This window comes from Euleptes europaea, chromosome 14 (genome assembly GCF_029931775.1).
Source record: "Euleptes europaea isolate rEulEur1 chromosome 14, rEulEur1.hap1, whole genome shotgun sequence".
In the NCBI taxonomy this organism is placed as follows: domain Eukaryota; kingdom Metazoa; phylum Chordata; class Lepidosauria; order Squamata; family Sphaerodactylidae; genus Euleptes; species Euleptes europaea.
This window is the reverse complement of record NC_079325.1, coordinates 7,161,279-7,172,856: the sequence shown is the minus strand read 5'-3', so window position 1 is coordinate 7,172,856 and position 11,578 is coordinate 7,161,279.

The window sequence follows — 11,578 nt, the reverse complement described above, 5'->3', positions numbered from 1 at the left end:
GTCGACACTGCCACCTGTCGCACCTGAGGAGTTCTGCAACAATAGGAATCTCCCTTTTAGTATTTTCGTTTGGGGAAGGTCCTGCTGATGCAGCCCTAATAGCCCAGACTATGCCCATCTCATCACAGCTTGGATGCTCAGCAGAGTTGGTAGTACTTGGATGGGAGACCGCCAAGGAAGCCTGGGGCTGCTATGCAGAGAAAAGCAATGGCAAACCACCTCCGTGCCAGCGTGGTGTGGTGGTTAGGAGCAGTGGACTCTAATCTGGAGAGCCGGGTTTGTTTCCCCACTCCTACACGTGAAGCCAGCTGGGTGACCTTGGGTTAGTCACAGTTCTCTTCGAGCTCTCTCTCAGCCTCACCCACCTCACAAGGTGTCTGTTGTGGGGAGGGGAAGGGAAGGAGATTGTAAACTGATTTGATTCTCCTTAAAAGGTAGAGAAAATCAGCATATAAAACCCAATTCCTCCTCCTCCTCCTCTTCTTCTCCGCACATCTCTTGCCTTGAAAACCCCATTAGGTGGAACTTCATGGGGTCGCCATGGGTTGGTTGCTATTCTGTGGCACACGTTACCTTATTTTCATTTGGGGTGGGTAGTGGAGCATAACTGGAGGCTAGGGAAGTGGGGTGGCGCAGTCCACTTTAGCACAATTTGACTGAACCGACAGAATCATCTACTAACTGGTTTATTTCCCACACAATCCATCATACACAATTCGATTGCTTGCTGTTTGATAGCCCTGCTATGACAAAGAAAGTTTTCCAAAAATTTCCTGCTTATTTCAGAGGGTCTTTGGAGTACCACATTGAGGTGTGAGTTACAAGCGTTGTGTCTCGTTCTCCTGCTGTAATGTTTAATTGTAGCTTGGTTTTACATGTCCGACCTTCTTAAAACCATGGATTGGTTTCTATTTTTCATTGAATAAACGAGTTGCTGGAGCCATCATGCAGACTGTCGATTAAATAATAACAAAAACTGCTTATTCCAGCTCATTTATTGATTGTTGCTGTTATTAATTTTGTTACATGCTTGCATCAGCGTGCAAGGCATTTTGACAAAGTAGCGCACTAGCAGAGGTAGGTTCCTCATCACAAAGGGCTTACAGTCCAAATCTCAACAGTTGGGGAGGGGGGATCCATGAGAGAAGAAAGAGTAACAGTTTCTAGAGAGGGGATAGAAAGGGGGGGGGTAGGTAAAGAAGAATGAACGAGACCAAATACAGCCAGGCCTATCAAGGCTTTGTTTCAGTTGGGGATAAGAATAAAAACCAGGGAGACAAAGTCATTGTGCTTGTCTGGGGGGGGGGGGCACTGCTTGTACCTCCCCCCCCCCAACATTGGGGAGAGCTTGGACTTTAATTTAGGAAATGCAAACCAAAGCTCTAGGCGATTGGCAAAGAGCTGAAGGGGGGCCACATCTGGTTTTTGTCATTCACGGGACACGCTGGATGTCTTCGCTTGCTCTTCGGCGCCACCTGCTGAAAGGCAATCCCGAACAGCCCTGTCAGCCAAACAATGAAGTCAGCCTGCCTCTTTGTGAGGATGGAGTTCAGCAAGTGGGGATTGCATTTATCACTCCCCGCAGTCAATAGAGTTAGTTATGATCATCATTGCCATTAGTTCCGTGTTTGGTCATGTAGTGACCAGGATTTCTACATAGCCACTGGGCTCCTATCCATCTCGAAGGCGATGGCTCGCTGCAGTATATTTAGTGGCAAAAGACGTGAGCTGCATACAAAGCGCGTTTCCATGGCGTGTTGCATTTGGCAGGTTAAAAAGCTTCCCCTCTCAGACGACTTCTCCTTTTTATCACAGCTTGCAAAACGTCCTTGCTTTGACTCGCAGCTGGAAATTACTTGCTCATAATTTAACAATTAGACTTTTCCTTACGCTTGTAGGATTTGTTATAGCCAGGATACTTATTGATAGGGTTGCCAACCTCCAGGTGGGGCCTGGAGATCTCCAGAAGTTACAACTGATCTTCAGACTACAGAGATCAGTTCCCCTGGAGAAAATGGCTGGAGGATGAACTCCGTGGCATTATATCCCACTGAGCCTTCTCTCCAGCGTGGTGTAGTGGTTAAGAGCAGTGGACACTAATCTGGGGAAGTGAGTTTGATTCCCCACTCCTCCACATGAGTGGCAGACTCTAATCTGGGGAAGCGGGTTTGATTCCCCCACCCCTACACATGAAGCCTGCTGGGTGACCTTGGTCTAGTCACAGCTCTTGGTCTAGTCACAACTCTCTCAGCCCCACCTACCTCACAAGGTTCCTGTTGTGGGGTGGGAAAGGGAAGGCAATTTTAAGACTCTTTAAAGGTAGAGGGAAAAGTGGGGTATGAAAACCAACTCTTCCTGTTCTTCTTCCTCCCCAAACCCCACCTTCCTCAGGCTTCATCCCCAAATCTCCAGGAATTTCCCAACCTGGAGTTGGCAAACCTACTTATTGGTGACACATAATACCCAAACTGGCTGGCCAGCTCTCCTCCACTTCAGGTCTTGGTTTCTATTTGTGATATTCTATGCACATCACAAGGGACTGTTAAAGTATTCATTATTGTGCACTGGGAGCTGCCGTGTTCACACAAATGCAAGCCATGTTAGTGATGTTTGCAGTAATTACATCCTTGTCCTATGATCCATTATGGAAATATTCGAGAACCGATGCTAAGCTGTCTGCACCCAGGCATGTTGTGTGTTGTGGTACTACGCCAATACTGAAAATATTCAGCAGGCTATTCAAGGCAAGCCCTGACCTAGATAGGCCAGGCTAGCCTGCCTGATCTTGCCAGATCTTGGAAGCTAAGCAGTGTCAGCACTGGTTAGTAATTGGATGGGAGGCCACCAAGGAATGTCAAGGCCTCTATGCAGAAGCTGGCAATAGCAAACCACTTCTGAAGTCTCTTGCCTTTAAAAACCCTATGGGGTCACCAAGAGTCAGCTGTAACTCCACCACCACTCAAGGCAATGCTGCTGCATTAATAGGAGTCGAGCGTTGTCAAGGAACTGTAACGGTGCGGAAATGAAAGGTAAGCAGTGTTGGGTGCTATTCTATCAATGGGGCAAGAGAACTAGAACTAGCGCTGCCAGTGGGGTTGCCAGCTCCGTGTTAGGAAATACCAGGAGATTTTTGGGGTGGAGCCTGAGGAGGGCGGGGTTTGAGAAGGGGAGGGATTTCAATGCCATAGAGTCCAGTTTCCAAAGCAGCCATTTTCTCCAAGAGAACTGATCTCTATCGGTTGGAGATCAGTTGTAATAGGGGGAGATCTCCAGTTACTACCTGGAGGTTGGCAACCCTAGTTGCCAGGACTCTGCCCTCAGCACCAAGGTGCTTTTGGGGGAGGCGCATGGGAAAGGGAAACATTGATTGTCATCTATGAAGTCTCTGAAACTCTATGGTTTTACCATAGATCTGACAAGATCTGACAGTATGGTTTTACCATAGAGTTTGGGGGGATTCTGACGGAATTGTAATACCTATCGAAATCCCCCCTTCCAGTCATTTGAGCACCAGCGGGGGACAGGGCAGCCTGGGCAAGAGTTTACCCAGGAGAACTGGGCAAATGGTAAGCCCAGCCAGGACCAGGTCAGAACATTATCATCGAGTGGCAGAATGGGGATTAGGGTAGGATGCAGACTAGTATGTAGGCCCAGAAAGCTTGCTGAAATTTGCAGTCTTAACCTGTTGTTTTGCCCTGACCTGGAGGGCCCACGTTGGCCCAATCTCTTCTGATCTTGGAAGGTAATCACTTGATTTGGAGACCACCAAGGAAGTCCAGGATCATTATGCAGAGGCAGGCAATGGCAAACCACCTCTGAACAGCTCTTGCCTTGGAAACCCTACAGGGTTCTTAGTAAATCAGCTGTGACTTGAAAGCACTTTCCACCACCACCAATCTCCAAAAATGTTGCACCCAACTGTCAATTATCTGGGGTCGTTTGCAGGTCAGTGAGTGCTTGCAATGAATTCTGGTGCATTAATTGTGGTATCAGTATCAGCACTGAAAACCACATCAGAAATATTTGCCATCACATAGGACACACAGTCAAGAAAAGGTTAAGCAAGTTACCCTCCCCATAATGCCTTTGCTTTAAAATATGGGTCCAAATCAAAGACTGGCCATGCGTCTTCAGTGAAATCCCTTGGCCAAAGATAAACCTCAGGCAGGTAAAATGCCTCTGATTATCCAGGGGCTCTTTTTCCCCTGGAATTAATCCATGATTCTAGGGAGGGAAGGGGTTATCATCAAAGGATAGCATGAAGTAAATAAGCGCTACGTGCATACCTAAAGGGCTTGTGAATATTACCAATACGTTCATGCTACTGGGATTTTCAAAACTGTGGCAGCAGGACTACCACAACACTGATAGAGAAAATAATGAAGTCTTTGTTCAAGAAACAGGTTTTTAAAAAAAAGAATAAAAAGGTTCATTTTAAATGTAGCCCCAAGCAAAACATTAATGAACTGCAGCATCCCACCCAGGAGGCCTGCCTGGCGGAATTAGTTATGTCTACCTTGCTCTTGTGTTGCCTTCCCGATTATGTTGGCTGTGAACACACATTCGCGAAGTTTGCTCCCTCCTCATTATCTCGGATCTGTGGGGAATACCTCGGTGCTCTTCCTTCAAACTGTGTGGGTGTCTGGCGCATTTGCATACAGTAAATTACATCTCAAGCGCCGGCAACGAGAACCCTCGGTGCAAGCAAGCAAGCTAGAGGCTCAATGGTTGGCTGCAGAATGCAGCAGAAACTCATTAGGAAGGGAGGGAAGGCACAATTAACAGCCTGGTTGTGCAAGCTCCGGTACTGGCCAAGGGGTGTTTACCAGCAGACTTTGATGGCAGAAGCAACATCGGGGGTGCCACGTTGCAGCCACTTTTGCCAAAAGCAGAAGGCTAGGAGAGCCAGAGTGGTGTAGTGGTTAAGAGTGGTGGTTTGGAGTGGGTGGACTCTAATCTGGAAATCCGGGTTTTATTCCCCACTCCTCTACATGAGCGGCGGAGGCTATCTGGTGAACCAAGTTGGTTTCCCCACTCCTACACATGAAGCCAGCTGGGTGACCTTGGGCTAGTCACAGCTCTCTTAGAGCTCTCCCAGACCCACCTACTTCATAGGGTGTCTTGTTGTGGGGAGGGGAAGGGAAGGTGATTGTAAGCCGGTTTGATTCTCCCTTAAGTGGTAGAGAAAGTCGGCATGTAAAAACCAACTCTTCTTTTTCTTCTTCTTCTAGGAGCACATAAAGGCAATACACGGTGGAACATTCGTCAGATAAAAAGTGTTACCCACCTGGTTCTTGAAGACACATGAAGCCGCCTTATACTGAAGCAGGCCATGGGTCCATCAAGGTCAGTATTGTCTTAAGACTGGCAGGAGCCCTCCAGGGTCTCGGGGGGGGGGTCGTCTTTTGCATCCCCTAGTACTTGATCCTTTAAAATGGAGATCCTAAGGATTGAGCCTAGGACCTTCCGCATGCCAAGCAGAGGCTCTTCCAGTAAGCCGCAGCTGCTCCTTCTGCTTGTTTAGATTTGGGACTCAGCAAATTGTGCACCTGAAGCATATCAGGAAGGGCATTCACCAGTGCAGTGCCTTGGAGGTCATGGAGCAGTCTGCCCAAATCGAAGCAGGCCGGATCTTCCGATGTGCTAAGAGGGTCTTATGTCTGCAGGGGGTGCCAAGTCAGGCTTATGACTTTGGCAACAAGGAGGAGGTCCCTTGTAGCTGCCTGCCCCTGTAGAGCCAGCATAGTGTAGTGGTTAAGAGGGGTGGTTTGGAGCAGTGGACTCTGATCTGGTGAACTGGATTTGTTTCCCCACTCTTACACATGAAGCCAGCTGGGTGATCTTGGGCTAGTCACAGCTCTCTCAGCCCCACCTACCTCACAGGGTGTCTGTTGTGGGGAGGGGAGGGGAAGGTGATTGTAAGCCAGCTTGAGTCTCCCTTAAGTGGTAGAGAAAGTCGGCCTTCTTCTTCTTCTTCTTGGGCAGACAGTGCCTCATGCCCCTTTCCACCTAACACCGCCCCCCCTTATGCTTCCCTTTCCACCCAACATGGGGGTCCCCCACCTTACTGAGCATCTTCCCTTGTTCACCAGCCCTCCAGCTAGCTGTTCCACCAGCGCCAGATTTATGCCCTTTCCCCTTTAGCACTGGCTGATGCATACAACTAGTAGTGCTGTCTCTGTGCACCACCCACATGTACCTCCCCATTAGTGCTGGGAAGCATGGGTCCTGGATCACTTGCAAGCAAATGGGCAGTGACGGCACATGGACAGGTGTTAGGGCAGGTGCACAGGTAGGGGGTCAGAAACACCAGGCCCCACCAGAATCCCTTGACCCTGCAGCTGCCCCACCTGAGGGAATTCCAACGCCAGCCCTGATCACTATTTTTGGGGGACAAAGCTGTAATGGAAAGTCCAGTTCTTGTACTAACCCCTAAGGAACCAATACACACAGACCCCATTTTGTTAACACAAAGTCAAAATGCTAGTCAACTAAATTTCATGAAACTGAAACCATGGCACTGAAAACTCAACAGCCATAATTATTTTTTGCAAGTCTAAATTTCCATGGCCAGATTTAGCAGGCATCCAAAAATTAAGATCTGAAGGTTCCTAGAGAAAAGTGCTTGCCTTAAATGTTTTTACTTTTTTTTTTCTTAGTAACAGGCAAAAGATTTATACGATCTGAATGGAAACCAGAGTATTGGCTAGGAACTGTAAAATTAAAGGAAGGAATTTTTTCTTGGATCTACACTGGACTAGCTGTTTTTCAAACAATGCAAAATCAATAATATTAACATTCCCATAAGATGTTCTCAAGTGTCTCAACTTGATTTTTGCACGCTTCAAAATTAATTGACGTGTGCACACGTTCAATTTGTTTGGCCTTGTTTTATATCAGATTCCATTAGTTGATAGTCAGGTGACCACAGAAGACAAGAACCGTTAAACAGGAATATTTCCCGTTGTAAATTTTATTAAGACATTTCCTCCTCCAACATTTTAGTTTTTCATTAGCTTTCCTTGATTCAAATGAAAGTTAGTACAGTTGTTTCAATAGTTCTTTGAAAACGGAGAAGAGTTGTCCGTACCACATATTTCTAATTTTGTTCCCAGGCAGAAGAGCAGTTTAGCTAAGGCTGTTCCCCTGCTTCAGCCCAGGACACGAGATGAGGGTGATGACAGAGAAACAGCATCAGATTGAGAATTCCTGCGGTCATCTTTCCTGCGGTCATCTTTTTTTGTTGCCTCAAATTCCTTCCCAGTCCCAAAGAGCTGGAGACGACAGGTGCCACGGCAAAGAAGAAAACTCGCTGGGTCAGAACAAACCAGCAAGGGGAGACAACACTGGATTCCAGCTACCATGAGACCGAATCTGGACCTCATGTTGTTGACTGCCCTCCGCAATTCTGAAAAATGGCCCATGGGACCTGCGTGTTAGAAGGACCATTTCCTTCCATATGTCCCTGTGCGCCAGCGGCAGTCTTCAGGCAGCCATCTGTTATCTATCCCACGTCTTACAGCGACCTATCTGGCATCGACCAGAGCCCCGGCCTTTTCCATCGTGGCTCCCGCTCTGTGGAATGGTCTCCCTGAAGAGGCGAGGGAGGCCCCTCCTTGGAGATCTTCAAGAGGCGCTGCAGGGCTTGTCTGTTTGCCAGGGCTTTTCGGGAGGTTTGAACGGCAGGCATCTTTTAAAGTGGAGAGGGAGGTATTTGGGGTTTGCTATTTCACTCTGGTTTGAACTGGAATGTTTTTAAAACTACTATCATAAGCCGCCTTGAACCATGAGGAAGAAGGCAGGATATAAATGTTTTAATAAATAAATAAATTTGCTCTGCCATTTTGCATTGGCCTGATTCCACTAGCAGCCATGGTCAACAATCCAAGATTACAGCATTGCTATCTGACCTACCACTTCTTGTACTCAATCTTTGGTCATTTATGCATGGGTACTTTCATTCAAGTTCACCCCCCATCTGTCTCAGTTGTTCCTTGGAGTTATGCATGAGTTATGCAATAATATCCATTAGAGATGACCTCGCTGCCAGCCCTCACAAATCCTGGACCTTCCCGTTCCTCTGTTAACCCAATTCTTCCCTAAGCTCAGCCCGGGTGAAATCCCCACGCATAAGGCAAAGTGCAGGACACAAAAGCTTGGTTTCGCTCACAACCCTTTACAAAGCAGCATGTCCACAGGTGGGGACCGAAATACTTCCTGCTTCCCGGGAGCTCTTTCTGAGCAGAAGAAAGACTTTTTAAAACCAAGGCTTGGATTTCTCCCTACCTCCCCTTCAGATTGCTCCACTTTTTGTTTTTTGTTCTTAAAATGCTTTTTTATGCGGCAACTGGGTTTGGGGGGGAGGGAACTTTTCTCTCACTACAGCCAATTACAAAGCAGCATTTCAAGGGGCGGGGATTCAAATACTTCCTGATTTGAGCTTGGGGACTGCTGGTGCACACACTCCCAACAGGAAAGTGTGGCTGCAGCGAGCAACAAACCTCAGGTAAAACTCCCATGCATAAACGACCCTTGTCTTCCTACAGGTTATCTTGGGGTTCCAGGCCTCAGCTAGTGCTTAGACTAGACTGCTGCTACTCTCTAACTGGACTTGGTGTTGGGCCCCACTGGTATCGGTGTCTTGCCACACCTGAGAGCCTGCTGTAGATGTACCCTCCCCATCGAACTGGCTCCTAACAGGACCAGTCTGGAAAATGAAGTGAACTGCCCCGTCTCCTCATGCCCTTACTGGAATTGGGGGTTCAGAACACCACCCACCAGACTACCTCCCACTTTTTGAAGTGATTTATAGCTGGTCATCTCTAAACTAAAGCTTCCGACAGCTTCCCATGGAACATTTCCCAAAGCTTATGTCATGTTTCCAAAACTATAGACACGGAACAGAAACAGGCATCTGGTATATTTACAAAAACAAACACATACAAACCCAACAGGGACTCTCTTCCTTCAGTTTTGTGCTTCAGACGTCCATTAAAATATACAATTTACCCAAAACGGCATCCATCCCACTCAACATGTCAAAAGCTGAGAATGCCAGTCTTTATATAAAATGAACTAGCCCTGTAAGGAATCTTCTCACAGTGGGTTTTTTTTTTTTTTTGCATAAAGTGTGTGAGTGTGTGTGTGTGTGTGTATCTTTAATGGGTTCAGGGAGTCTGTTTGGCATAGTATTAAATCACAAGGAGCAAAATTGGGAATCAGTGCTGAGGACTCTATTGAAACCTTCTGAGATCTTCCTCTAGCCAAGCAATTCTTAAAGTAGGTTCTGGGGTCCTCAGGAGACTTATTAGGGGCTCCACAAAACCAGTAGTAGAACACAAGGTCCCCTGAACAACAACTTATCCACCACAACTGATGTATCACATTGCAGTGTCCAGCCACAGTGTACATGTGTGTGCACTGCTTACTGTATCCTAGGGTGTCTCCTGATGACATCGGTTGGACCAATGTGGCCACCCCACCCCCTGCTTCAGTTATACAGGAGGAGCTGCCTCATACTTGCTCAGTCCATCGGTCCATCTAGCTCAACAGTGTCTGCTCTGACTGGCAGTGCTCTCCAGGGTCTCTCTTTCCCATAATCTCTGACCTGATCCTTGTAACTGGGGTTGCCGGGGATTGAACCAGGGACCTTCTGCACACAAAGCCTGTGCTCTACCACGGAGCCACGGCGCCTCCTTAACTCACTCTGAGACCTAACAGCATCGACCAACATTCTTTGCAATGACTACAGGACAGATGTCCAGGCTTTCCTTGAAGGATGAGTCATTGAGGAAAGGGTTTGCTGGAGGTAGGAAATCTGAAAACCAATGCTCTGACATGAGAAATACACAGATGACATTAAACCACAGTGCATAACTGAGGCATGGCCGACCATACCTTTGAGCCTATCTATGGCAATGTAGGATTGAACAGAAAAGGAACACAGATATACAGAGTCTTCCACACTCTTTCCAGTGTAACTATTATGGGAATTCATTTGCTTGGAAAAATCAAAGGCAGAAAAAGGGCATCAGCAAGAAATCACAGAAAGTCTTCGCTGTCAATGAAACCACCACCAATTACTGGCAGAGAGGGATGGGAGCAGCAGAGACCATTACCAATAGTATATCGTAGCTATGCTTGGCCCCTTCGCATGAACACATGAAGCTGCCTTATACTGAATCAGACCATTGGTCCATCAACGTCAGCATTGTCTACTCAGACCAGCAGTGGCTCTCCAGGGTCTCAGGCAGAGATCTTTCGCATCACCTACTTGCCTCTTGGAAATGCCGGGGACTGAACCTGGAACCTTCTGCATGCCAAGCAGATGCGCTACCACTGAGCCCCTTTGATTTATACTCCAAGAAGACTTAAGTTACCAAGCACAGAGATACTTTTGGTTTCAAATCAGTAAAAATACTTGCATCATAAGAACATAAGAAAACATCGAGAGAACATGAAGATTTGAATTTTACCGATGTGGAGCAACGAGGTTTGCATATACAGGAATATTGGTAAGCAGGAGGATAAGGCTATCCACAGCAGTTCTGGAGGCCTCAATTCAAAAAAGGTGTGGACAGAATGGAGTGGGTGCAGAAGAGAGGATGATCAGGGGCCTGGAGACAGAGCCCTAGGAGTAAAGCTGAGGGAGTTGGGAACATTTAGTCTGGAGAAGAGGAGGTTGAGGGGGGACATGGTTGCTCTCTTTAAGGGCCATCACTTAGAGGAGGGCAGGGAGCTGTTCCTGTTGGCAGCAGAGGATAGGACTCGCAATAATGTCACTCCATTCTATCTTTTCTCTCTCTCAAAACACAGAAAAATATTCAATAATTGTGTTATTTGTTTTTGTTTGTTTACTATGTTAATACCTGATTTGATCACAGGACAAGGAAAAAAAATCCACTCGATTATGTTGCAAGAAGATAAAAGTGGCACACCCTCCCACGCAACAAGTGTGCATACATGACTGAGAATTTTGGAACTCTGACCCAAAGCAGACTTCCCAATAAATTAATCAAGCAAACAAAAGGTGGGGGGAGAGATCCTCATGGGAAACAAAATCCAAAGAAGTCTTTAAGTCAATGTAAAACCTTCAGGAACTAATCTCTCTTTTCATATATATTTGTAATTTCCTGAATATTTTTTAAATAAAAATTTTCTCTTAGAAAAAAAAATTTAAAAAAAGAAGAGCCAGTTTCGACTCTGATCTTGAGAGAACCGGTCCTTTTCGGGGTCTTGCATACCACTGCACACAAGAGCCCCCAAAGCGAGAGGGTTATAGCAGCAGCAACTGGGGGGATATCCTTGGGGAAATCCATGGCCTAGCATCTCCCCTCCTCCTCCCATTTTCAAACCCCTCCTCCACTGTTTGCCTTCACATAATGAAGGTGAGAAAAGGACCACAGCTTCCTCTCAACTTGCATCCATCCATGGATAGATATAGACACTGCTAAGCACTGCCACAGAAAATGGCAACCCCGTGTCGAGAATCGTCTTCTCTATCCCATTACTCTCCTCACCCAACCGAGTGGGAATGCCTAGCCTGATGGCGTCACTTCACACCCTTTCCATTCATGAG